Source organism: Taeniopygia guttata, chromosome 3, assembly GCF_048771995.1.
Source record: "Taeniopygia guttata chromosome 3, bTaeGut7.mat, whole genome shotgun sequence".
Lineage (NCBI taxonomy): Eukaryota > Metazoa > Chordata > Aves > Passeriformes > Estrildidae > Taeniopygia > Taeniopygia guttata.
This window is the reverse complement of record NC_133027.1, coordinates 20089489-20116370: the sequence shown is the minus strand read 5'-3', so window position 1 is coordinate 20116370 and position 26882 is coordinate 20089489. Positions and strand designations below refer to the sequence as shown.

Sequence of the window (26882 nt, the reverse complement as noted above, 5' to 3'; positions counted from 1 at the left end):
ATTCAAAAGGGTCAACTACCATCCTATCTTCTGTTTCTCCTCATGACCTCAAACTATTTGCCTTCTATACTGGTATAAAGAATTAAGGATCAGTCTTTAACAGTTTTCCAGTCTCTTTTACAGCACAGGCCCAATAATCAAAACAGGCCAGCAGGGAACAAGCTATGCCACTCATGCAAGCATACACAGGTGCTAAGAAACCTTTCACTTTTGAATATCTAAATACCCTTTGCAAATATTGGATATAAAACAAAAATGTCATCTGTTGCTGCAATTAAAAAAACTGGCCTGCCTGAAGATGAATCCCCAAAGACTCACAGTTTCAGCGTACATCCCTTGAGTGCAAACTAGGAAAGAAGATTTTGCTTACCATATTTGAGGAACTTTCTCCTAAGTCTTAAATTGGCTGATGCCCTAAGCACTACCAAAATACAAATATTAAACCATCAATAGATTCCAATGACTGTAAGTAACTCTAATACCACGTGGCAATTGACTAAGAGGGACCACTGCACCATGCTTACAATTCTCAGGCTTTCAGATCACAGCTGCTTCCTTGTGAAAGAGAATGTTTCAATTCTGAATCAAAGAAGAGCTTTGGTTTTTAAGGATTTGTCTATTACCAAATATATTAGCTAGAGTAATCGAAGATGGTTATACTTCTCTCTAAAATTTCTATTATGATAGTCCTAGACTATCACAGTTACTGTGATGCACCTAATTCTGCCAGATGTGTAAAAATTTGCATATATTTTCATTAGAATGTGACTTGCAGTTTTCTCCCACAAAACTTCCTTAGCTTTCAAGCATTTGTTTTCCTAAGAGACTGACCCAAGTCAAAGCTTAAGTTAATCAGAGATAATTTTTTTTTCACTTTGCATCTTGATAAATTCCTTGCCACAAAGTTCCACAGAGAAGTGACTAGATCATTACCAGTATCTGCAACAGCCAGCTAGTGTCCACCTGCTCCATGTTCACAGAAAGGCAGGATGAGCCTCATTCAACACCCCAAATCCTTTCTTTTCACTTCTTTGCATTGCTTTTTCTTTTCTTTTTTTTTTTTTTTTTTTTTTTTCTCACATTTTCTTTAGCAACTCTGCAGTCACAGGAAACAGGGCCACCAGAAAAAGGTCACCTAACTCACGTCTCTGTCCCAAAAAAAGATCAAATATATGAGATTGTATTACCTCATTACGAGAAGGTTTCTTTCTGCTTTATAAATAAAACCTTTTTTATCCTGCCACTTATCTACAACTGAGTAACTACATAGTCTTTCCTAGGGTATAAGAAACAAACAATGTCACTCATTCCAAGAATGAGTAACAACCTGCAACAAGTTGTAGCTTACAACTACAGAAACTGACTTATTGTTTCTTTAATTTCAAAAATATTTTTAGAAAAAATTATATATTCAGGAGTTTTATAATTAATTAAACTTCTGTTGAATTTTCAGCTTGCCACAGAAATCCACACCCATACATTACATAAATCAGAGATTCTTATGGCTGAAATTGTCTGGAATTATGAAAGTACAATGAGTCTTCAGTACATAGAACACTGTAGTCAAAAAGATGTCCTAGAATAGCTTATCTTCAGCAACCCCCTGCACACACCTGCATTTAAGGGAAATTGGGAATTGTGCCACACCTACAATTATAATAGTGTATTTTACCTTACCAACAGCTAGTAAGGGGCAGAACCTTCTCTTGAACACACTGTAGTAAAGCACAACTAATGATGGAAAGTTCAGCTGGATGGCATCAGTATACAAGACAACTACATATATCTGTAACGATATACAAACCAATCTCCAGTGGTTTTGGCTATGTTGTTACTGATATGGACAACACAAAGAGTAAGTATGTTGTTTCCTTTAAAACACTGCCCCATAATTGTTTCACTCCCAAATCTATGGTGAGAAACACAGTTTAAATTGCATTTCCCACAAGTTAGCTGAGCAAGTCAACACCATGTTCTTCACCCACAGCTGACTGTGGCTCACAGTGAAACAGCAGTCTTGTCTCTACAGGGTTTCTAACATGCATACATTATTCTTGCTATCAGCCCAAATTTTGTGACTGAACACCTTGTGCTAAGTGCTGTAAAGACACAGAAGAAAAAGACGGTCCCTGCAGAAAAAGCACATCTGCTTTGTCAGCCATAAAACCTTAAAATACAGCTTCAAGTGATTCTACATCTCACTATCTCCTATGACTCCATCTTTCTCTCCATTTGACATTGTTGAGAACAATCTTATTTTCTGCAAAACAGATGTCATGGCATGTGCAATGGGAAAAAATATCTAAACCTTAAAGGTGAGTGATGATTCCATAAACTGCTAAATCATGTCAAACCTTATAGTACTTTGAAGTTAGAAATGTGCCTGAAGGCCTGCTTAAAAAGTGGAGCTTTTAGTGAAAGAAGCTCTCTCTTTAAAAGGACCTCCCAAATTTTGATTTTTAATTTAAACTATAAATTATAAGGGGGTTCTATTTAATTAAAATTTGTAGCTCTAGTCTGTGTTCACACCTGATATTCTGCTAGGCCTGCAGTCCTTTCCAGTTATTCAAGTTATTCTTGCAGCAGTGGTTGGATACTTTCAAAACAGCCAGTAAGATCACTGGACACACTATATTTACACTAGTACTGCAAAGAGAGAAGTTTGATCCTTAATATCTTAATGGTGTCCAAGGAGTCCAAGGCTGCCTTTCTAAAATAAAATGAACCCACCTGCGCCTTATGCACAGAAAAAGACATGGAGTCTTGGTGTTCTCCATTTTATTTTTGTATCAAGACATCTCAGTGTCATCTCTGACCCATAAATTCAAGAATGCTCAAGGTTAACACTGACTAGCAGAAAAACAGGCAGGAAGCATAGCAGCATGGTGCTGAGTTGTGGAAACACAGCAAATTTTTGTGTTGTCACTAGCTTTCATTATTCCACAGTGCCAGTATTCATGTTAAAGCCAATGAATTCCTTAATACAAAATAGAGATTTATTAAGCAATCAAAAAATCTGAAAGGACCCACTTCCATCTTGTTTCTAAGCTATGTTTAATGACTATCTGTTTTGTCCAGCTTCTCTTGACATTAAGCATTTTTTTTCAAACTTCTGACTTTAATTCATATGAACATGAAATGGGAGGACCTGTTTGGCCAACCATGGTATCTCCCCATTGGTGTTGAACTGACTCCTACTGCATCTTTACTATCTTGAAACAGAAATGTGTTTCTAGGATTAAAAACACAATTTCCTCTCCCAAATGCTTTTTCAGAACAGAGGAAGTAGGTAGAGGATTTTTAAAATATATTTTCCAGATACAATGGCCTTCAGCTTGCATTTTCCTCCCACCCTTCTGACCTGCACAGATGTTGTGGATTCCCCTTCACCACCTGATCCAACAGAAGAGTCAGTTCTTGGCTCTAGGGATGTTTTTATTCCCACGGACATGTGGAGTTGCCAGAAATAAAATTACCTATACATGGTAATACCAGGTGAACTCATTAAAAAAAAATAATTTAAAAACCATATATATGTATACAGCAGCACACTCTATCATCACATTTAAACAGAGTTAGAAAACTGACTTTAAATACACCTTTTCCTCACAGTCTCTCATGTGCCTCCACAATATTTGCATGTCATTGTGTAGACTGAACTTTGGACAATATTATTGCTATATCCTGATATCGGTGCCTTTGAGAAGTTTGTACTGGACCTTCAGATATCCTTTTCAATATGACTTTTCTACAACCTATAAATTATACACAGTATGGTCTCTAGGGCAAAATGAGTTCTGGATGAGCATTAACTACAAAGACTAGAACAAATATAATTTTATTTCTGTCATCAAATAAAGCACTGTTACCTCTACACTTCTTTAATTCGTAGATCAGCATATACAGCGTTAACATTTCATTAAGGCATGTCAGGTACAAATGTTTCATGTCACTGGATCATAACATGCTATCTCAGGCACTTAATAATCAATCTGCTCTCAAAAAAGCCTATTTGCAAAACACACAACAGGAGGGAAACATGAATTATGCTTTATTTAACCAACTGGATTGCTTATCTTTATAAGTCTATCAGCCTCATAAAATTTCACGTTACTGATTCATACCAATTTTTTTCCTAAAAAAACCCCAAAACAAAACCAACTGAGAATCATCTCAACCACCTGGCACCTTCTCCAGCTATTCCAGACCAAAGTCAGGGATTAATACCAATTCAGGTATATTTGCACACCGTGCACCCATATTGACCATTTTGATGGAGACATTCTTTTACTGGCTTATTGGCAAACAAGGAGATGACAGAAAGGAAACTCACCAAATGGAATGAGAAAGGAACCACACCACTCCACCCAGCTCAGTAGGCAAAGGCTAGTAAAGACTCATCCAACACCTTTACTTCTGTTTGCTGTTTTTCAAATTACTTCTCAGGTGGATTTCAGAAACTGAAATCCTTTCAAGCAGTACTGCCTGTCAGAGATCTGAAAAAGAACACTATGCTATTTACCACCATCAAGTAAACCCTGTTCTTATTTTCCCTCCTCATCTTCTTTTCCGTGTTGGCCCAAAGAAATGGGTTTTGAAAAAAATTCGCTAAAATTAGTGAGTAGCCTGGCTTAGAAATGCTAGTGTTAACATTTGCAGATCTGCTCTCAAGCCACACTGTCAATTTGCAAAGTATCCTTTGTATTAAAAGAGATGCAATGATTAAACTAACACCCTCCTGGAAACAATGCCAAGGCACATGGAGAATGAGGTGATTGGAAACAGCCAACACTGCTTAACTGAAGGCAAATCACGCCTGACAAATTCAGTGGCCTTCTATGATGGGGTGACAGTGTAGGCAGTTGGATTGATGTCGTCTGCATGGACTTGTGCAAAGCTTGTGACAGTGTCCTGCACAATATCCATATCTCAAAACTGCAGAGACATGGATTTGGTGGATGGACCACTCAGTGGTAATAAATTAGCTGAATGGTCAGACTTAAAAAGTTGCAGTCGACAGCTCAATATCCAAATGGAGACCAGTGACAAGGAATGTTCCTCAGGAGCTGGTACTGGCATCGACAAACGTCTTTGTTGGTGACACAGATGGCGGGACCGAGTGCAGCCTCAGCACATTTGCCAACACCACCAAGCCGTGTGGCACAGTCAACACGCTGGAGGGAAGGAATGCCACCCAGAGGGACCTGGACAGGCTTGAGGTGGGCCCATGAAGTTCAACACGACCAAGTGCAAGGTCCTGCACCTGGGTTGGGGCAATCCCAAGCACAAATACAGACTGGGAAGAGAAAGAATTGAGAGCAGCTCTGCAGTGAAAAACTTGGGGTTGCTGGTGGATGAAAAGCTGGAAGTGAGCCAGCATTGTGTGCTTCCAGCCTAAAAGCCAACCACATCCTGGGCTGCATCACAAAGCAGCGTGACCAGCAGATCAAGGAAAATGATTCTGCCTCTGTACATTACTCTCAGGAGACCCTGGAGCACTGCATTCAGCTCAGGGTCCCCAACATAAGAAGGACATGAAGTGATTAGCATGAGTCCAGATGAGATCCATGAAGATAAAGAGAGCTGGAGAACTTCTCCTATGAAGACAGGCTGAGAGAGTTGGGGTTGTTCTGCCTTAAAGCCCCCTCTAGTACCTGAAGAGAGCCTATGAGAGAGCTGGAGAGACACTTTTTACAAGGGACAGGAAAAGGGGGAATGGCTTCAAAATGAAAAAGAGTAGTTTTAGGTTAGATATGATGAAGAAATTCTTCACTGTGAGGGTGGCGAGGCATCAGAACAGGTTGTGCAGAAAAGCTGTAGATTCCAAATCCCTGGAAGCATTCAAGGCCAGTCTGGAAGGGGTTTTGAACAACCTGGTCTAGTGGAAAGTGTCCCTCCCCAAGGCAGAGGGGTTGGAACTAGATGGTCTTTAAGGTCCCTTCCAACCCAAGCCATTCCACAATTCTCTTAAGATCTAAAAAAGTGCAAACAGGAAAAAGGATCAGGATAATGGTGTACTGCAAAGCAGTATACAGCTAATTTATATGCAAAGCTAATTGTAATTCAGATAAGCATATCACAAGATAGAAGTTGCACAATGTTACACAAGCAATGAGGTGTATCCAAATCTATTTTTTGTATCTCTGCCATACAGTGACAAAGTAGGAATCTCTACAACCATAAATGATCTTCAAGTGACTACAGCTCTTTTGTTGAAAACAGTTTTTTAACCACACAGACCTAAATATAGATGTCTAAAGTTCAAAGAATCCCCTTCCTCTTGTGTCTTCTATCCAGACAAGAGATTTTCAGGCAGTACCTGCTGAGTGCTTGGAAAAACAAGCTCCTTACACAAATTTTAAGAATGCACAGATCTCAGTAGCACTGGACTAAACAAACTAGTCTAAGACAGTACCACATAAAATCCTTCAACTTTCAGCTCCAGAATTTTTTTGGCATATGAGGCTAACGTATTAATTCTCACTAATTTAAAATGAGATCTTTGGCAAACTATACAATAGTAAAGTAATATTAGTCAAACTAGACCCTCTAATCTAAAGAAAAGAATTTTGAACTTAATCATAGTTTATTTTGTAACATAAATTAAGAAAGTACTAAAAAACTAATTTCTAATAGAAAATCAAAATATTTCATTTGAAAAGAGAAATATTGTGAATTTTTCAATTATTTCCATACTTACACTTCTTCACAAGAACTCAAAACATTTGCTGATTTTAGTGAATATACAGTTTATTTTGTCTCAGAACTTCACATGTTTAGGCCCTAATTCTATAAACATTTAAGTTATGAGTAGCAGACTGACAGACCCTATGAAATATGAACACCCAGGCCAGGATGTCATGCAAGAATGAGGATTTTATTCTGCTATGTTCTGTCAATAAACAGACATCTTGTTTTCTAAAGCATGAGATTCCTCCCAATGTTTCCAGCATTATTAATATGTAACACAGCTGGTTCTCAAGATTTGCAGCAATGCATTCCAACTTATCTACTGTCTTGTATGAGAAATATAAAAGTCTATGCACTTACAGCAAATTGTATCTTTATCATTTGCATTCAGTGTATTTTTAAATTCTGTGAGTAAAATCCCTGTGCATACTTCCAGGCAAACAAAACAGTTTCAAGAAAAATGAAGGAAAAGAGGTTGGTTGTACTTAAAAGACTATTTTTATAGTCAGGATCTTATCACAAACTATTATGAATGTATCAATTACACATTTCTAAGTAAAGAGAAAGGTTGATTAATGCTGATATCCTATGCCTTTCATTTTGATACTGTTTTGATCATTAGTGTTACAGGCTACCTGTAAATAGGGGCAGCAACTTCCCTCCAGAGAGGACAGAAAAATACCTCTTGGCTTATGTCACAGGTGTGATACCTCTTGGGGAATGTTGTTTTTAAGCGTACCACAACCAAGGTTGATGAAGGGATGACTTAGAGCAATAAATGCCAAAATCAAATTCAGTATTCAGAACTTTGGGCAAAACAATAAAGCAATCAAGAATTCAATTTCTAAAGCATGGGTTAATATTTCTATCTTAAATTGAATTGCTTTGAAAGCCATACTGGAAAAGTAAGTTAACAGCTGAAAAAGCTAGAAATTAACACAGAATGCTTTCCTCCCTTCAAGAAATTCTCAGTTACTTCAGTGGAACAGGACTAGGCCACTGGCTCTGTAAATGTAGCCATGCAAATGTATTGTCTCTTTGTACTAATATAGATGTCTGGCAATATCTTTTTGCTTTCACCATGGTTCTAATATTCTGATGTTTCAGCAGAAAAATAACATTTAAGTGTATGACTGAACACTGAGACATTTTTTAGACATTTGAGGGTTACACTTAACAGTGAGGTCAAAATTTCTTCTTTAAAAACATTAAACTATGATCTGAAATCTGTAATTCTCATATAGGAAAATTCTGAATGTGTATTAACAAAAAAAATAGCAAGAAAGCTACTAATTTTGCTTTCTCAGTTTCTAGCCCTAAATTTTTGCTTCCTATTCATCCATTGGCTAGCAAAAATGAGCAACAGGTGTAATCTCCCAACTTACTTGCATCCTTACATCAAAATACTACAGATGAGTAAGAAAAAGCCACATTTCTCCTACAGCAAATACTTTTAAGCTCCAGTTCTCAGTAGAACTATTTCCCAGTAAGCAGTTGGGCCACTGAACAGCTCTTGGGAATACAGGTTGCCTAGAACTAAAGTCACCTGAATCATAAAGCCACAGATTACCTCAAGTTGGAAGGAATTCTTAAGGATGGAGTCCAAATCCCTACTCCTCACAGGACTACCCAAAAGTACATCATAAGCCTAAGACTGCCATCCATATGTTCCTTGAACTCCATAGTCCAGGAGTACATGAAGCTCCACACAAATAAAAGACACCATTAGACAGGTGAATTTTGGAATTCAGGATAGTTTATGCAATTTGCAGACTATCTGGAAGGAAATGCTTAGCATTGTGGGAACCTAGAACTCTGCTTAAGGAATTTTAAGGAGTTTAAACTCAGCTTCCCCCAGTTCCTGCTTTTTTGTGGGTTTCTTTTGAGAGCCCCTGGTTCTTCCTACAATTCCCCATATTAATATTTCCATGTTTTCTCACTCAAGTCTATAGTACCATTACAAACATATGGAGCAAATCAGTGGAGTTCTTATTTCTTTTCATACTTTAGTATCTGTTTTCCCTGCATGTTCACTGTTTCACTTTTATCAGATTTAAAAAAATATATATATAAAATTGAGGAAAAGTAGAAGATGGAGGCAGAAAGTAAGATTTGCTTTGAAGTAGGAGCACTCCACAACTGATTTAAACACACCAAAACTCATGATATTTTGCCCTTGGTACAAACCTAGCATCATCAATAGCAGAACCAAAGCTTTTAGATACATGACATTGCAATTCCAGTTCTAAATTGTGCGCCAAGCTTATATCAGCTTTTCAATGGAAATGCCACAAAATCAAAAACATTTATACACTAAGAAATTAGTGGCATGGTGGCTTTGGGAACCTGCAAATCCTGACTGTTTAGCAGTGGTTAGCAACTTGGTGTTGACAAATCTTATGTGTTATAAAAAGCTGTAGATACATATATATATATACATATATTACTATAAAGGTGTAATTGTGACTCATAAAATATACAAAAAGCATGCAAATTAGCTAGCAAGATATCCCATTCACACTTGTCTTAACTTCCGAGTACATAAACACAAGCGAGACTTTTGGGTAGTTGTAAGATGTGGCTCACTAACTTCTATTAAATTATGAAATCTATGTAGAGCTCATATTTTTAGGTATCCTTTTTCAATATTGCAATGCAAGGACAGTTTTCTAGACCACAATATTTATAAAGACAGCTACTTCAGTAACTGTAGTTCTCGAAAAGCTGCTCTATCTTTTCTTTCCTAGTTCCTGAAGTGATTCACTCAGCATCTGGAAACAAGGATACATGTATTGCTCAGTGGCTTCTGATGTATATTTGGTAAATTAAAAACACCTTTAAAACCAAAAAGATGCTTTCACTAAGAGTAGAAATACTTATGATTCTGAATACAGAAGACCAATTATAGGAGTCAATCTGAATACAATTCCTGGAAGCCTCAGAAGCATACTCTGATATGTGTTATTGGCAGTACTGCTTTGAATCTGATTGTTCTGCTCTTATGACTGCTAAAAAAAAACTGAATTTCAAGTTAACCACATTTAACTCAATTTGGCAAGAAGCACGAGCATAGGAAAAGGATGTTCCATAACAGTTTTTCAAACAGAACACATCCATCACAGTTTTTTGTAAAATAAAAATTTATTAACTATATCAAATAACATATAAAATGACAAATTAAAAGTGCAGGGTGCATGAGTCATTAACATATGTGCAATCTTGTCATATGCCCTTATTTTCCACTGGAGTTGGCTGGAATTAACACTGTGGCAATCTGTGCTGGCTCTTGGGCAGGTAGGAGGTAAAAGAAGAAGGTATATGGAATGAGACCTGCTCTGCAGAGCTGTCTATGAAACACAGTGACTGCTGCAGTGAAATGACTGGGTGTTTTATCCCATACTGCTTTGCAAGGCCTGCATTTGCTAAATCAGTATGCTCAGTCTTCAAGGTAAACTATTCAAGTGTGCCTTTTCTCCAGCAAGTTGTGTCACAAAGGCCAAACAGACCTATGGAAAATATCTACCCTTCTCTTTCTTTTCTTTCTTCTAAACATCATCTGCTTCTTCTCAGGCAAGGTCACTGACAAGCAACAACAAAACAAAAAAGGCATTGTTAGATTGGACAAGTCATGGATAAAATCTCCATCCTTTCCCACTTCTTTTTTCTCATAAGATATGAAACAGATCAGGCTCACAGTGGGCAGTTCAGAAAGTCTGTCATTGATGGCTACTTTAAATTAAGCACCTTTTCAAGACCTTGCATACAGAGGGTGGACTACCACAGATACCAGTTGCAGAAACATGGCAGTAAGTGACTGAACAGACAGCAATCTGTTCAGAAAGGGCAGAGACCCCTTAAAAAGTTCTTCAGAGCAGCTGGAGTTCACCCAGACATGTTACCAGCCTTTCCACTATGAGCACTTCTCCACAGCTGATAAATGTGAGGCACTAGCACACTGTAAAAGGAGAAGTAAAAGAGGCCTTCCCCACTCAGCATTTAAAGAATAATTGCCGAAAAATGCTGACAATGTCCTGAAGATAAAAGGAGATGTTCATGCAAAGATCAACCTGAAAATCCATGAATGGAAAGAGATAGCTGCTATTGTTTAATTCAGTGAGCAGCTTCTCTGAACCAACATCAAAATGGCTCTGTTTCCTGCAATTAAAAAAAAAAAATATTTTTAATTTGGCTTACTCTCAAAAAGCAAGGGGCTGCATGTATGAAGGTTCCACTACACATATACATTTTATTCACAGAAAACACAGTTTTAGCAAACAATTACAAGTCTACTTATAACATTTTTGTTTCCCATCTGTTTCAATGGCATCCTAAGGTGTCAGTTTCATTGACATTGTTTTTGCCCCTGCATGCAAAGAATTGCTATTTAGTCACAGAAATTCTACATGCCCACACACATTTATCTATATTTAGCACACATTTATGAATACAGGGTGTGGTGTATTATATCTTTTCGCATTGTTTTTACTTAAAATTGACAGTGCACATAGGAGTGCTAAACTGGCTATTTGAAAGGCATTTTCTTTGTTTCTTGACCCCTTGCAATCAGACACTACTCTAAGAGAGTGATGAAAGAACTGAAGAGAAAGAACAGGTTCCTAGAGCTGGGAAAAACCAGAACAAACTAGCAGAAGTAGCATATGAAAATAAACTTACCTGAGCTTTTTTTGCTTTTCCAGCCGGTCCTCGGGTTCATGAAGTACTCATGACTTCCCTCCACGTACATCTCCTGACTTTCTGCGTAATCCTTCTTAACAAGCTTGTTGCCCACATCCATCTCTCAGGTTCTTTTCCTTCTCCTTTTTGAGGTCATATGTCCAATGGTTGTGGAATTCTAATTTTTCTTAGCATCCAAACTCTGTATGTTGGCTAACAGAACCTCAGTTTTTCCACCAGCAGTTTCCTTTTAATTGAATGTTTGATTCTTTTTCCCTGATGTGACATTGTTACTCATTCCTCTCATCACAACCTCTCCATCTTACACATGCAGTGTCCAAAAACCACCTTGGTTCTTGTGAGAATGCTGCAGCCTGGCCTGTGCCCACTATCCCTGAGAACTGAAGTATGCTATTTTCCTGGAATATGGAGGTCCAGTAACTCCACACACAGTAAAGCCCTTAGCTCAAGTAGATCCAAACATGCAGAGTATTTTATAAGGTTGAAAAAAACCACTTATTTATCACTGGAAGTGATGAGATCTGGAGTTTGATGAAAACTGGAGTTTGAGATTGGGTGCAGGTTGATCACAGCCAACGGATGAGCGGATTGTGCAATTCTTGAAGAGCAGTAAATCTGTTTCTCTTAGTAAATACGTAATATAGCAACTGTGTAGACATCTTACCACTGCTGGAACCGACATCTTTTTCTATGTGTGAGGGTATTTTAACTTGACCTGTGTAAACTCTGGGTGTTTCCTAGCAAGACCCGGAATGGACTTTGTGCTTGCACGTGCTGAAAAAACACAAGCATTACTTCTTAGTGTCAACTCCCAGCCCAAGGAATCTGTTTTTTCAGATTTTTAATTTAAACTATGCAGCATAACCAAGACACTGAAGAAACATAAACCTGAATTCATAATAATTTATGTTATACATACCAGGAATATTATAAAGATGCAAAGAATCTGTAGTCAACCTCATCATTTTCTATGATGTAACAGTATGAGTTCTTCCTAAATATGCACATTCTTCGCTCCCCTCATTCACTCTCAGATCCAGTCTTAAAGGTGCAGAACTTAATATCCAGCATAAACAGAACAGATGACTGAGGATACAAGCATCATAAAGTCACCCCAGGACATCCCCAAAAAATTCCTGAGTATTTATGCATAGGACATGACAACCATGGTATAAGCAAAATTGTTATAAACATAGTTTCATATTCAAACATGGCCTTTTCCTCTTCGGACAACAGAGGAATTACTAGTATCTCTGAAAATATTACTAAAACAAATCACTAGTGCTGAAAACAAATACACTGAATTCAACAGTCCTGGCACAGGAGATGTGAAATAAAAGGATGAGCCACTGATTTACAATATCACAAGAGGCCTGGCAAACCCCTTTCAATAGTATTCCTTATGTGAGAGAATGCCCTGCTGCAGCACTGAAGAAATGCCAGAACATCTACTCTCTACAGTTTATCCTCAAAACAAACCTTGGAGATCTTTGGGGATCTTCTCTTTCTGAATTTTGACTATTTTATTTGAACTGAGGAACTGTTCAGAAAGTGACAAAGATGGACTAGGTTAAATGCTGTAACATGGTACTTATTCACACTACATTAGGCAGAGGAACACTAAAATTAGGCATAAAAATTTTATTCCCTTGGTAATATCCTCCAGTATTGGCTAGAGACAGGAGGAAAAAAGGGGATTTCCCTTGGAAAAATAAAGCAAGCTGTTGATATGAAATATAAATATTGCAGTATTACATCTGCAGTAGTATCACTATTTCTACTGAGGGGATAGGACATAAGGGAGAAGACATCACCAGAAATCCTTGCAAAAAATGAGCCTTTCAGTGAGCAGTCTAAAGTCTTTTTTGAATGGTAACTATACTCTTCATTATGTTCTGCCTATAAACAATCTTATTAATAAAAAAATCTTGAGAGAGTGAGGAGATGTTCCGCTTTGATTTTACTGGAGCCACATGAGAAATATGTTTGGCCTGTCAGTCTACAAAATGATATTACAAGCCTGTTCCAGAGCTCACTGCTCTCTTTTCTTTGGGGTCAGAAGCAGGATCATGCAAAGTAGGAAGAAAACAGCATCCTTTTTAAAACATCTCATAACAATATTTTTTTCTTAAATTGCTGCTTTGCCCTACTTCTCTTCACTACTGCACCAAGCAAGGCACAGCACTTGCCAGATTCAGATTCAACCACCTGAGCCATACCAAGTGAACATATATTTGTTGTATACCATGCTCTTTTTAACAAACCTCCTGATCAAAAATGCCATAAAGATATAAGGTTCAAGAAATGCAGGACCTTTATACTTCACAAAATAACAGACCTCAGTGCTGGTTTGGTTGGAAAACTGTGACCTTACAGTTGTTTATGTGTTTGCCTGGTGCAGAACTATAATCAATTTGGTTATGATAGACCTTCAAGAAACATAAAATTTATCCTGAAGGAAACTGTTTTCTGAAACCAGCTGCCCAGATGCATTAGTCAGGTGGGAGTTTCAGCAAACCAAAGGGTCTACTGGCAGACACAACATTGATTTCCTATTGTTTACAACCTACCAGACAGTTCTATACTGACCTGATTTGATGGTTCTCTCTGGGGCACCCTGCAGCCCTGGTTATTTCCACAACCAAGCTGGCCAGCTTCCTTACTTGGCGAGTGTGTTCCACATCTGCAGCTTCAGTGCAAACATGCTGAACTAGTACATAGACACTGAAAATGTGATCTGAGATCAGATTTTAAATCCCAGCTAATAATAATGTTTACTGTTTTCATGATTAGAAGTATGATCCCTTTAAGGGATCAAAAATTCTATTGTGATTTTTGTCTGTCTCCACATTCAACTTCCCCTCCCCATACAAGATGTTTCCCCTTCATTTCAGTTTCATTACATTTTGCTGCTTTTCCCTCTATGGCTAAAATAGACAGAGTAATTCTAATCAAAGCAAAATACTGTGAAGGATTCTAAAGAGATAATCTTTGTCAACAAGCTACAAAAGCTTTGATTTTTTTCTTCCTGTGACTTTTTAATCTAGGATATGTGGAGAAGACAATGCTATTTGGTCTGCACCCATTTCTACTCCATAGAAATCTGGCTGCACTTCTGTTTAAAACACCACTGATAATCTTATTAGCATTTCTCATTATTCCTATTACAAGAAAAAAAAGGTCAGTAAGCAATCCACAGCCATAAAGTTTTCTGGTACTATACTATCAGGAACTTCACATCTTTACTGAAAGTTGATCAACATGATGCAAACATTTATCAAGCTCAGACAAAGTGATTATAAACTCAGTATTTCCATGAAGATATTCAGTGCTGTATACCTATTTAGTATCAAAGTACTTTTCCACTACTGACTCTCTCAAAAAAAAAAAAAAAAAAAAAAATTACTGTTCTCAAAGATCAAGAAATTATTCTAACACAGACAACTTTGTTTTATAAATGTGCTTGTGCAATGCACTTAGAAATACCCATGCTCATTTCCCATGGTAATGCTAATGCATGAGAATTATATTTTCATTCTTTCAGAGTCCACATAAAAAAGCCTGACCAGCACAGAACAGTTTTCAAAACAGCTTCTTTTATGCCAGTCATATAGCAAAGTTTCTATGCCTTGCTAATAGTCTGCCGCATATGTGTAGCATGTATGTGTATAATCAAAATATTCCTTTGCATATCTTACTCATCTCCTCAACACAAAAATCAAACAAAATAGGAGAGAACACGAAAAAGAGAAACCCTCAAAAATAGTCCTTAACAAATCTGGAGAAATCATGTATCTCTGATTATACTGAAGTTGCTCCTCTTCTTTCTTAATTGTCTTTGTCTCCAAACACACAGTTGCTCAATTTTATAATATGTAACATCCAAGACTGTAGAGTAAAACAACAAAGTCATACTATGAACCAAGAACTATTACAATAAAACTGATACCCTTTTTAAAAATGTAGACATATAACTGGGTATTTGAATCTAAAACAAAGAAACCGCTGGAAATGTTTAGCATTTAACTATTGCCCTTGTTGGTGAAAATGGGGGGAAAAAGGGGGAGGAAAGGGGAAAGAAGAACATTCACTCTCCAGAAAGTTCAAGCTGTAAAATACATACAAAATTGAATCTACTATTAAGATCGGATTAAAATATACATAATTCTACATTTACTCATTGTAATTGTTTACTCTTCTCTTTGTTTCACTTGATAAATCAACATAGTTTTTAGAAAAATAGAGCTACTTAGAAAGATCCTGGGTTTTTACATACAGTCTTGCACCACTCTGTATTTCTAATGTTCAAAGTGTTGTGTTGCCATCTTAATTGTTTTCAAATGTGTCATATTGCAAACAAGTACAAATATGTAGTCATCAGATGACACTACAACAACCAAGTTTAACCTTATCAATCCAAACTTAATCAACCTTAATAAATCATATGGGGTATCTGCGAACTGCCCAGCAAGGGTTAATAGTTTCTTCCAATATTTGAGGGGCTTTTTTGTTTGCAGAGTGACATGACAAAGACTTTTATTTGTTTGGAAATTTCTGAAAATAAACTATCACATGGAACTGAAATGGCAATTAAAAAAAAAAAAAACCAAAAAAAAAAGGGAGAGAAAAGTAAAAACTAAATATTGTTTGGAACTGTAGCTGTTCTCCCCAGCAATATACTTAAAGGTAACAAAACCCCCACACCACTCAAATTACAGCAAATAATCTATGAAACTGTTCTACAATAGTCACAAGAACTATGCAAAGACAATTACCAGATAATAATTTCTACTTAACCACAACCTTAAATGCAGTTTCAAAATTAGGTCAGTTAAAATGAAAATCACCATTTTTAAGGAGGTTAGAAATCATTACAATTGAATAAAAATATTCCTAAATGACTACATGGAAAAAAAGCAAACATAACTAAATGTTCAAGCACCCCATATTTTATACACAGCATTAGAATTATATAAGAAATGCCTATCAATGGATGCTCTGTTCGAGAAGTGGGATTCCAGTCTGACTCAGTATTAATATGTGACAAAAATATATTTAATTCACAGATAGCTTGTTTTTTTTTCTTTTTTCTTCTACCAAAAAGAAGTCTTTATAAGGACACATATGTAGCGGAGATACATAAAACTGAGAGAATCACTAGCAATTTGTCAATCTGCAACTTGGGCTTTAGCATTACTGTTGAGTTTGTGTTAAATAAGCGGGTTTTTTCCTTTCAACCAAGAAAATGCATACCACACCAATCAAAACTAATCACAGCAGGGCTTTCATTGAAACAGTAGTTGCTAATTTTACAGGTCTGCCCACATTGTTCTAGAAAATAGGAAGCAGAAATCTGACATTTCCAGCAGTCATTATTAAAACAACAATCACTGAGAGCTCGATCCTGTTCTCACTGGAAGCAATGTCAAACTCCCCGTTGACTTCAGGGAGAGCAGGATCAGGCCCCGAGCTGCTCAGCCTCCTCCAGCTCTGTGCACAGGAGTGTGTGTTGCGGAGCTGGGGTGGAAGAAGTACAAGCTATTCCTTTGTTAACTGCCCAAAGAGTTCAACTTTCCATCACTTTGTCAACAAAGTGCCCTGCAAACAACAACGGTGATAAAAGGACATATTTACCTTGAAGAAACAGGAAAGGAAAAGCCGCAGAATTGCAAAACAAAGTAGTCCAAAGGAATTATCTATGCATGCAGTCCAAACGTGCACCTTCAAGTAGGCCACAGTCTGTCAAGCAGTCGTCTCAGCACCAGCCACCCTGCCTTCCATCTTACGAGATTCACCCAGAAAACTGACAAACCTGCTCCACGACAACAAAACTCTCCTAATGCTTTTGAACGCCCACCATTTGTTCTCCATTCATCCAATCAACTTTCCACTGCACATCTTCTCCTGCGACTGAGGCTCAGAGGCAGGATCCCTTCTCATCTGTATGCTAATTATTTTGCCACATGGACAAAAGTAATAATGCTTTCAGACAGGAAACCAACGGGCCTGAAGTCGAAGGCAGAAATTAATAAGTTTCCACCACTGAAGGCTGAGAAGGTGGGCATGCGTGCAGCTCTGTGGCTGATGGATCAGCTGTAACCTCCATTTAAGAGCGGCAGAGAGGCGACGGGCTGGAGGAAGCCTAGGCAGCGTAGCATGCATCAAGCCCCAGTTCCCCTAGAGACCACATTACTGCAGCAGAACAGCATCCGTAGCAGATTGCTGACTTACCCCGCCTGAGCCTGCATCCTTTAAGCAGCGCGGCGCGCATCCATGCCGCCGGCCCCGCGGCGCGGTGCAGTGCCCGGCGCGGCCGCGCAGGCCCAGCCCCCGCGGCGCGGCGGGAGGCGGGCAGGGCTGGGGCCGCGCACCCCGGCCGGGCTCCCCGGCGGCGGGGGGCGCCGCGCCGGCGCTCTGTTCCACCCAATGGAGGGGAACGCCGAAACGCCGCAGCCGTCCGGGAGGGGAGACCGCTAAAAATACTCCCCTGCCGCTGTGCTGGCGTAAAATGGTGTCTCCGATAGAGAACTCCCCCCCATGCCCCCCCCCCCCAAAAAAAAAAAGTCCCAACAATTAGGTTTCTAAATGTATATATTAAAGAAACTAATGATCGAAACCATCGGTTTTTCTGCTGGGGTACCTCACCAGGGTTTCTAGTTAATTCTGCTGAAGCTTTGCTTCTATTACCTGTTTACACCATCTTCTCCCCTTTGAAACAAAAGAAATTAACTATTAACAGAAGAAAAGACTAGCAGCTTTTCACCATTAGCTACTTGCGCGGCTCAACTTTATGTGATCAAGACCCCAACAGAAACCAGGGCTCGTATGCATAAAGGGCCAGCTTTGCATGTACAAGCCCTTAACAGCGTTTCCCCAGCAATTTGACGTGGATTCTGTGGGTCTCGCTGCCTGCGCTTAGCCAGGGGCCGCTTTACTAAACGTGTCACAAAGACAATGACTGGGAAGAGGCACCTCACCGCCTTCCACGGCTGTGCAGAGGCTTTTCTCCGGCGCTCACCCGCCCGTGGGCAGCGTCCCTAAAGGGCTCTCCCCCAGGCTGCCGGATGTCCCTGCGACGGGAGCGGCTTGACAGCGGGAAGTCGCTTCTTTTAAACCCGTCCCCGAAATGTCATTTCGGTGGCAGCGTGACAGGCTGTGATCTTTACGCGGAGGCGGCGGCTCCCCCGCCTTGGCACGACTCCGTACGCCCCCGCGGACTCAGCCCTGCCGTGTCCCGGCCCCTGCCCCGGGCACCGCCGCGCCTCCTGCCGGGTCCCGCCCGCCCTGCGCGTCCGTCCCCGCGGGCACGCTGTTCCGCACGGGAAGGACCCTGGCTAGCGCACGCATACCGCCTACACGCCCTCCCTGCACACACGCGCGCTTGCCGGTCTCGTTGCCCTCCTCGTTGCCATTGTGCTGCTGCAGCCCCCTCCTCCCCTCCCGCACCCCTCCCTCCCTTCTTCCCTCCCTCCCTGCCGCGGCTCGCCCTGCTCCGCGGTGCTCGGTGCGGGCAGCCCCGCGGCTGGCAGGGCACCGCGGGCAGCCCCTGCTGGCCGCCACGGAAGCGGGGGAGTCTGACCCAAAAGTCACGAGGAATACCCTCCTCAAGCTTGCCCTGGGAGGTAATCCCTCCCGAGCCCGCTCTGCCTGACGCGTGAGCACCAGACATGTCGGTTACTGTAGAGGCTGCCATTCCCTCCCCACCCAGCCTTGCCGGGCCCCACACTGCGGTCTGAAGGGAAGGCGAGTCCCCGCGCACCAGCCCTTCGCACCCCGAGCTGGCAGAGCAGCTCCACGGCCGCACTCCGATGGCTTAGGGGGGTGGGAGGAAGTTTATCACAGGGATTCAGGGGAAAGCCAGCCCGTCGGGGCAGGGACTAACAATAGCAGAGTCCTCACGACATCCACGCTTTTGGTGGAAAACGCAGTGTTTCCCTCAGAAAGCAAAGGGAAAAAAAAGGGACTTACGTGTCTCTTCCCCCGCCCCCCTTCCCCCCCCCCCCCCCCCGCCATCTCCACCTCGCTCGTGGTTTGGGGTTTTTGTTTGGGTTTTAGTCCTTATTTTTTCTCTGTCATCTCTGATTACATCTCCCTGCACTCGCAGGGCTCCCCCGAGAGCGAGGCGCGGAGCCCTCGGGAGCGGCCGGGCCGCAGGTGCGGACGGGGAGCGCGGAGGGCACCGCGCAGGGCGGGGGCGGGCGGCGGGAGGGGGGAGCCGGTCTGCCGGGAGAAAAGCCTCCTCGTAGCGGGGAGGGAGATCTACCATGTTTGTGTCGTAGCAAGGGCATGTCAGTTTGGGTTTTTTCCACACAAATCAACGTAGCCTGAGAAGCACACATGCACACGTGGCAATTAAAGGGGCCCCCTGTAAGTGTATAGGGTATCTACACCCCTACATATGAATCTCAGCATTTTCTAACGTCAGGTTTACATACAGAACTTTGGATAATGGTATTTGCATTTGAAAAATCAAATGTTGTCCTCTCCCTCTAATAGCTTCCTTATGTTAGATCCTAGCTAGCCTTAATAGGATAGTGAAAGCAACTATGTGGTATATGTATCACGGCAGGTGTTGTCAAACTTTTGGAAGGTGATTTGTCTGGGAAAAAAACCTTCATCATCTTGTCCAGCCTTCGTGGTGACACAAAGAGCCAGTGCTTCTCCCACTGAAGACAAAACCAATACTTTCTCTAATCAGGACAAAATGTATAATAATACTAGGATATGGGTTTAATGGTGTGGGTTGGATTCTCCCTCCCCCAGCCTGTGTCTCGTCAGTGTGCATTATCCATAGGGAAAAGGAGATGCAGGTCATGTTTAAGCAGCGTTAATGAGAGCACAGTATTTTTCCTGCAGGTTAAATTGGCCAGGTTAGCAAACTTCAGGCAAAATATGCTTTAAAACCTTCAATTTCTTTTACTTTTTGGCTAGTTGCAGTTTCTAGTGAGTCTTGAAACATTAGACAAACACAGAAAACAGAATTCAAGCATCAGACAAACCCACTACTGTCAATAAGGGAGTACAATTTCAGCTTGACAGGAGTATTACAAGAATATACCCGCTAACGAGCAGCCTTAATTGGCTTGCATATTGTGGCTGTCACTGTTAAAACCTGTTCCTATGCAATCCTATTTTATACATCCTTTAAATGTATAGTTCTCTAAAGCAGTTAAGGAGACAATACTTTACTCATGGGGCTTTTGATTTTGGGTGAAAAAAAATGAGAAGAAAAGGAAACAAAAAAAAATAGGAAACCCTATTAAGAACATAGTATCAGTGAGAAACTATGTGAAAGTCATAGTAGAAAATAGCAACTGACTTTTTTGGGTTAAGTGCACTTTCTCAGTTTTGAATGTAAATTGTTATTTATCCATAGGTTGCAGTGGCTGCGGATGTTTCACTGACATTTACTACACTCAAATCCTTTAAAATGCAGTGTGTTCTTTAACAGATCACCTCTTTATTTCAGCAGGACACTTTCACTTAAAAGTATTTTAAATTTAGTGGTTTGCAGAAGTTTGCTAGTCCTGGCAAATCCTTCACACACTAGAGTTTAATGTGTGGCTTCAGTTTTTTCCAGTACAGGGTCATGCTCATAAAGAATACAAATGAAAGAAAAGACAGTAAAAAAAAAAAGTTACTGCACATGCGCAATTGGCTGTTATTAAATGATAACAATGTATCTTCTAGATAATAAAAGTAAAAATACTAAATAGGGCAGAGCCCCAGTGCTACATAAAGTGACTGAGTTTAAGGAAGCTATTCCTAGTCTGATTTAAAGCTGTCTAACCTGAGAACTTGAATATAAAATAGTGTTGCAACTGGCTGCAAAAGTCATTTATATGTATAATGAGACCTTGAAAAGATCTTCCAGATCAATTTTAAATCAATAAAATGCTTCATATTGTCAAACTCTGGAAAATGGGCATTTGCAGAGCAGTTGCAGGAAAAACCCTGGGCACAATAGTGTTGGTGAGGGCAAACATAATTTAAAAAAAAAAAAAAAAAAAAACAAGCCACAAAAAAAAACCCCAAACAAGCAAAAAACCCAAACAAAAAAACCCAAACAAAAAACCCAAACAAAAAACAAACAGATAAATGAAAGCATTTAGCTCAACAAAACAATTTTTACTAGGACAAAAAAGTCTGGGTTACAACACCTGTAATGTCCCTTCCCTCCTGTGAGTCAAATTGCACTGCTGCAAAGAAGTGCTGTTTAAAGTCCACTGCCCCATGGATTGATCCCAGAAAACAGAATGCAGACGAAGACAGCTCTTGGAAGAGAGGAAGAATTTACATGCATTTAAATTAAGAGACTGGCGCTTTACCACAGCCATCTTCCCGACACCTAATTAGAAGGCATGAAGCCTGTCCTGCCTCTACCTCCGGGAGCAGTCGCTGGGCACAGGGCCGGTGAGCACAGACAGCTCCCAATGAGCCGGACAGCTCCCGGTGAGAGGGACAGCTCCCGGTGAGAGGGACAGCTCCCAGTGAGCCGGACAGCTCCCGGTGAGAGGGACAGCTCCCGGTGAGAGGGACAGCTCCCAGTGAGCCGGACAGCTCCCGGTGAGAGGGACAGCTCCCAGTGAACCGGACAGCTCCCATTGAGCCGGACAGCTCCCGGTGAGAGGGACAGCTCCCGGTGAGCCGGACAGCTCCCGGTGAGCCGGACAGCTCCCGGTGAGCCGGACAGCTCCCGGTGAGCCGGACAGCTCCCGGTGCTGAAGGAACCGCACGGACGCGCCGAGGGGGGCGGCGAGGGCTGGGGCTGAATGGCGCTGTCTGCAGAACAATGGCAGCCAACTCCAAATCCTGCTATAATCACATTAATGAGATTAATCAGTGAATTAGCAGCAGTCAAATGTCAGGGTGGCGGGGAGGAATCCAACCAAGCTCGGTAATTAACTTTTGGGGGGCAGGGAAAGGGAATTGACTGCGTTATCTGTTAGGCTTTTCCCGAAGTTTAGCAGGTTTTATTCATCAGCCTTGGGAAGATGTTAACAATTCAACTGGAGAGGGGAGGTGGGGATAAGATGGAGACCTCAACCTTTGTGTGCTACAAGACAGTCTGCTAATGCACAGTATCCCATTACTTCCAGCTGAAGTCCACTGAGGAAACCAGCACAGTTTCAGACACCCTCCACTCCCTGCAGCAGCCAGAACTGCACTGGGCTGAGCTCAGAGTGCAAAACTAGTTCTGTGAGCTAACTTCCACCACAGATCCCAATAGGCATGATAAATATGGCGGATGCCAAAAAAGCATTAAATCTTACTCCTTTTTAAAAATGCACAAGGAAGATACTCTTTTTGAAATCAGAGTGATAGGAAAAAAGAGTTCCCTTTAAATAACTATCAGCGACAGATTATCACAACAAATTAACGCTAGGTCTAATGCAGAATGTCTTCTAAAACAAACAAAAATAAACTCATAAAAATAGGAAATTTACTCCAGTAATTTAGGGTAAGTTATTTAATGCAGACAAGTCAGAGATCTAATCTCTAGCTGCCCTCAATAAAAGTGAAACTTCTCACCACCTGAAATCCAGCAACTATGACCATTCCTCCATGGCAAGTGTGAAATATAAAAAAATATTCCACATAGATTACAAATAAAATCCATAAGTATTTATTTGCAAGAAAGAGAGTACTGTATTTCTCCTTTTCTGCCTTTAAAGGGGTATCATCAACCAGGCAAAGCATTTATTATGTAAAAAGCCTACTTTTATCCCCACGTTATTTCTTCAGAAAACAAATAAAGGTTTAAAAAACCTCCTCTCCCCAGATGAGGCTGTGCACATTGGTCAGAACTCAGAAGAAAATGCCATGCTTCTGTTCCATTGAGTTTAATCTCTGTTAGTGACAGTTAAAAAAAAAACAAAACTGTGTAACACCTCCCCATAAGACACAAGGTAGTTTCTCTTTTACTGACATAAGTTGTTTTCTTTTATACTGTTTGTCTACATTTTAGCACTAAATTAATAGGATTAACAGATCTGCACTACATGACATGGACTACTTATCACAACTATTTTAAAATTGAAATCTATACTGTGATGTTTTCAGAGAGTTAACTGAATTAACCACTCCTTATCTACAAAGCTTCTCTTTAAAGAAAGTGTATTACAGATATGAAACATTTAAGATAGTGTTGTTTCAAAAATGCTATTCTTATACAAGTGTTCCCCTTAAAAGTACAAATTCACTGTTTTCAAAAGTCATTTTAGTGCAAAATACAGTATCTTACGTTCTTTTATTTAATTGCATTCGGCTGTCATTGAGCATTCCAATCTGTGAAGCTTCTGTCTCGGGTTCTCCATATCAAACAAGTACTGTCCACATGCAGCAAGTTTATATAAACAACAACATGCCTAATGCATGCAACATTTTGCAGTCATATAGTAAACACATTCTTTAAGATTTTTTTATCAGCTATTCTACAGCCCAATACAATTCCAGCTGCACAGCAGTATTGCCAGAAGAACTTGAAAAAAGCAAACAATGGACATTTAAGTACCAGCTCCAGAATGACTACAAAAATCACAATAATCTTCCCAGTTAGCTGCAAGAATCAACCCCCACCCTGCACAAAACACAGCCCACACCTGCACTGTTAACCATTTGCAAGTTAAATATAAGCAAGACATTTCAGCATGGTTAAGAAACACCCTGGCTTACTACAACTTTGAAAGGATGAGGAGTAAGAAGCATACCACAGAGACCCAGAAAAGGCTGCTTTTTTCTTCATTGAACACAGAAAAGATACCCCATGTTCCAGGCAATTAAAAAAATAAAAAATATGTATATATATTAAAACACACCCACCAACACTGAGTAAAAATAAAAAAAAAACCCAAACAAACAGGGGGGCTTCAAGAAGACTGCAGGGAAAAAGCTCTCACTCTCTTTAGTGTGCAGAAGCTTAGGGGGAAAAAATGTCGCCCTGGCAGGAATGACAAATGCAGTAGGATAGGCTAGCAGGCCTGAGGGATCTGTTTTACTTCCACATACATCCTCTAATGCACGCACTCCCACTCATCCTCTCGAGATGCCTTTTTTTTTTCCCCCCACTTTTTTTTTTCACTAGCTCCAAATCCCCGGCATATGACCTTCTGTTAAATAGATAAAAAAAAATTTGCTTATCAGTCATGCAAATGAGGCTGAATTCATTTTCCACAACAGATGGCCTCATAGATAATGATGATGGAAGAGAGAAAATTGAATGTCTCTCACAAGGTGGTCATGGCAACCGAGAGCAGAATAATATCAATAATAAGCTCACTGCATAATAAGGTTGTCAATCCCACAAATCAAAGTCTCCAGCTAAATCAGGTATCCCACCCCCCCCCTAGTTATCAAGTAAATAGAGAAATAGAGAGCATCCTTTTTCTTTTTAAACAAGACACTGGAAAGAAATTGTAGCTCCAGAGCTTCCAGGGTAAGAGGGGAAAGAAGGAGCAGAAAAAAAATTTTCTCCAATAATTGTGTTTTATTTAATGATTCTGGGAGGGGGGTGTTGGATATTTGGATATATCTCCTTTTTTACCTTTTTTTCTTTTTTATATTATTACTTCTTTATTACTTCTACAGAGAGGTTTTTGTTTGTTTGTTTGTTTTTGTTTCTTTGTTGTTTGTTTGGTTTTGATTTTTTTTTTTTTTTGAAGGGGAGTACTGGTTTGTTTTTTTAATAGTGAGGCTGGTATTTTGAACTCTATCTGCTGCCGAAGCCTTGCCTCCCCTCCCTGTGTCTGATGTGGAGTGCTGCATTGATGCAATAGCAGCTCGCCTCAGGCTTTCACCTTGGCTCCCAGGGGGCCATCCCGCAAAATGAATCAGCAGCCATCCTGAGCAGACTGATTAAAATGAAAATGGCAAGGCACATGTCTGGGCGGAACTAGAGCTGAGCTGCGCTGCACTGCCTGTCTGGCAAGCATGCTCAATATAGCTTTTGCTAATAATGGCTTACCGCCTTTCGGGTTTTTAAAGGTATTACCGTCGACCCTTCCCCCACCCCCTAAACAGATAACGCTGCTGGGGGCTTTCCCCCCCTTCGCTGTATACTGCTCACAGCTAGACTTTGCCAGACTGACATGCAGTGATTGTGAAAAGACACACTTGCTTTGCAAGGATTTTCTTCACAGATGTGCTGAAATACCAAGAAAACATATTAACATGCAGCTATAAATTATTCCCAGATATTAGCTGAGAAAGAAACCTCAGATGAAGAGGAAAGCTCAGCCACTACCAGACACACCATTTTCACACACACACCACCCCCCCCGGCCCTGGTTTTTACACCTCAGCTTGCATTGGCACCTTGTGCATTATGCATCAGGAGAAAATGACTGCCAGTAAACGCAGAGCAGCTTCCTGGAGCTCTCTCTGCCCTGTGCTTGACACACTCAAGCTGGATCTCCAACCCCGCCACAGTCCCTAAGCAGATGAATATGTGCATTAAAAAAGAGCCATTTAAAGTGCACATCTCCTGTAGTCCTTTAACAAAACAGAAATATTTTGCAGCCAACTCCGGTGTGCAAACCCAGCATCGACAAAGCATCAGACATTAATCCATGTGTGTGGGGGATCTGAAACCTGGGAAGACTGTTGTTTCATGATATTTGGGAATTGCTCTGCCTGGGGATTTTTGGTGGTGTTTTTTAAGTAAGCAGCGGCATACCTCTGGAAACTGGCCTGTATGTGCTATACATAAGCACATACACCCTGATGTGTCTTCGGTTAAGAAGATTGGGATTATTTCCTCCCCCCCGCCCCCCCCCTGCTTTCTTCTCCCCCCGCCCTGCACTCTAGTCCTGTTACTGCAGTGTGAACCAGAAATCAATAAGGCTGCTCTAATGGAGGTTCCAGCTGCAGTTGGCTGTGCAGGCGCGCACACACACACACACACACACGCACACACGCACACACACACACACACGCACTGACGTCTGTGCAGTTTTCTCAGCCGATTGGGCTCCAAATCGGATGTTCCGTGGAGCAAAGAAAAGGAATCATTTATAGTCTGGAAAAAAATATGGTACCTTGCATCTCCCTGTCTCCAAGAGCATCAGGCTGGGCTGGCTGCGCAGGCTGGCTGCAGTGTGTGAGTGAGAGCTCAGCTCGGGGTACGGGCAGGTACTGGACGACTCCCCCAGATTACCACAGAAACTGACGGGGCACAGAACCCTACAATTCATACAGGATGTTTTTATAAGGCTACCCATTCATATTATGAAAGATAAAAACATGGACACAGAAAAACCAACACAAAAAATCACAGCAGTTTAACTGATCGATTATTAGAGCTCTTATGTCCTTTGATGTGTTTGCAAGTATTTCTGAGCTCTGAAGAGTATTTTAATGAAAAATTTATTTTTAAGGGCTTAGAAACTATCAATTGAACATTTAATATTTTGTTGTAAATTGCTTGCTTCCCTCTTCTTCAATAGAAGAATATATAATTTGTTGAATATTAGACTCCAGTTCAATTTTTTCTATGTTCT

The 26882-nt window shown here is 40.6% G+C and overlaps 1 protein-coding gene across 25 annotated transcripts in view; it reads right to left on the bottom strand.

Moving 5' to 3' along the window:
- MYT1L (myelin transcription factor 1 like) overlaps nt 1-26575 on the bottom strand; it is a 311497-nt gene extending 284922 nt beyond the window's left edge. For 13 of the 25 annotated variants that reach the window (XM_072926029.1, XM_072926036.1, XM_072926041.1 and 10 more), the window contains exon 1: nt 17617-17643. The gene's annotated coding sequence lies outside the window, so the exon portion shown is untranslated. The other 12 variants (XM_030270097.4, XM_072926037.1, XM_072926030.1 and 9 more) reach the window with 11 other exon arrangements.
- Between the last annotated feature and the right edge of the window lie 307 nt (nt 26576-26882).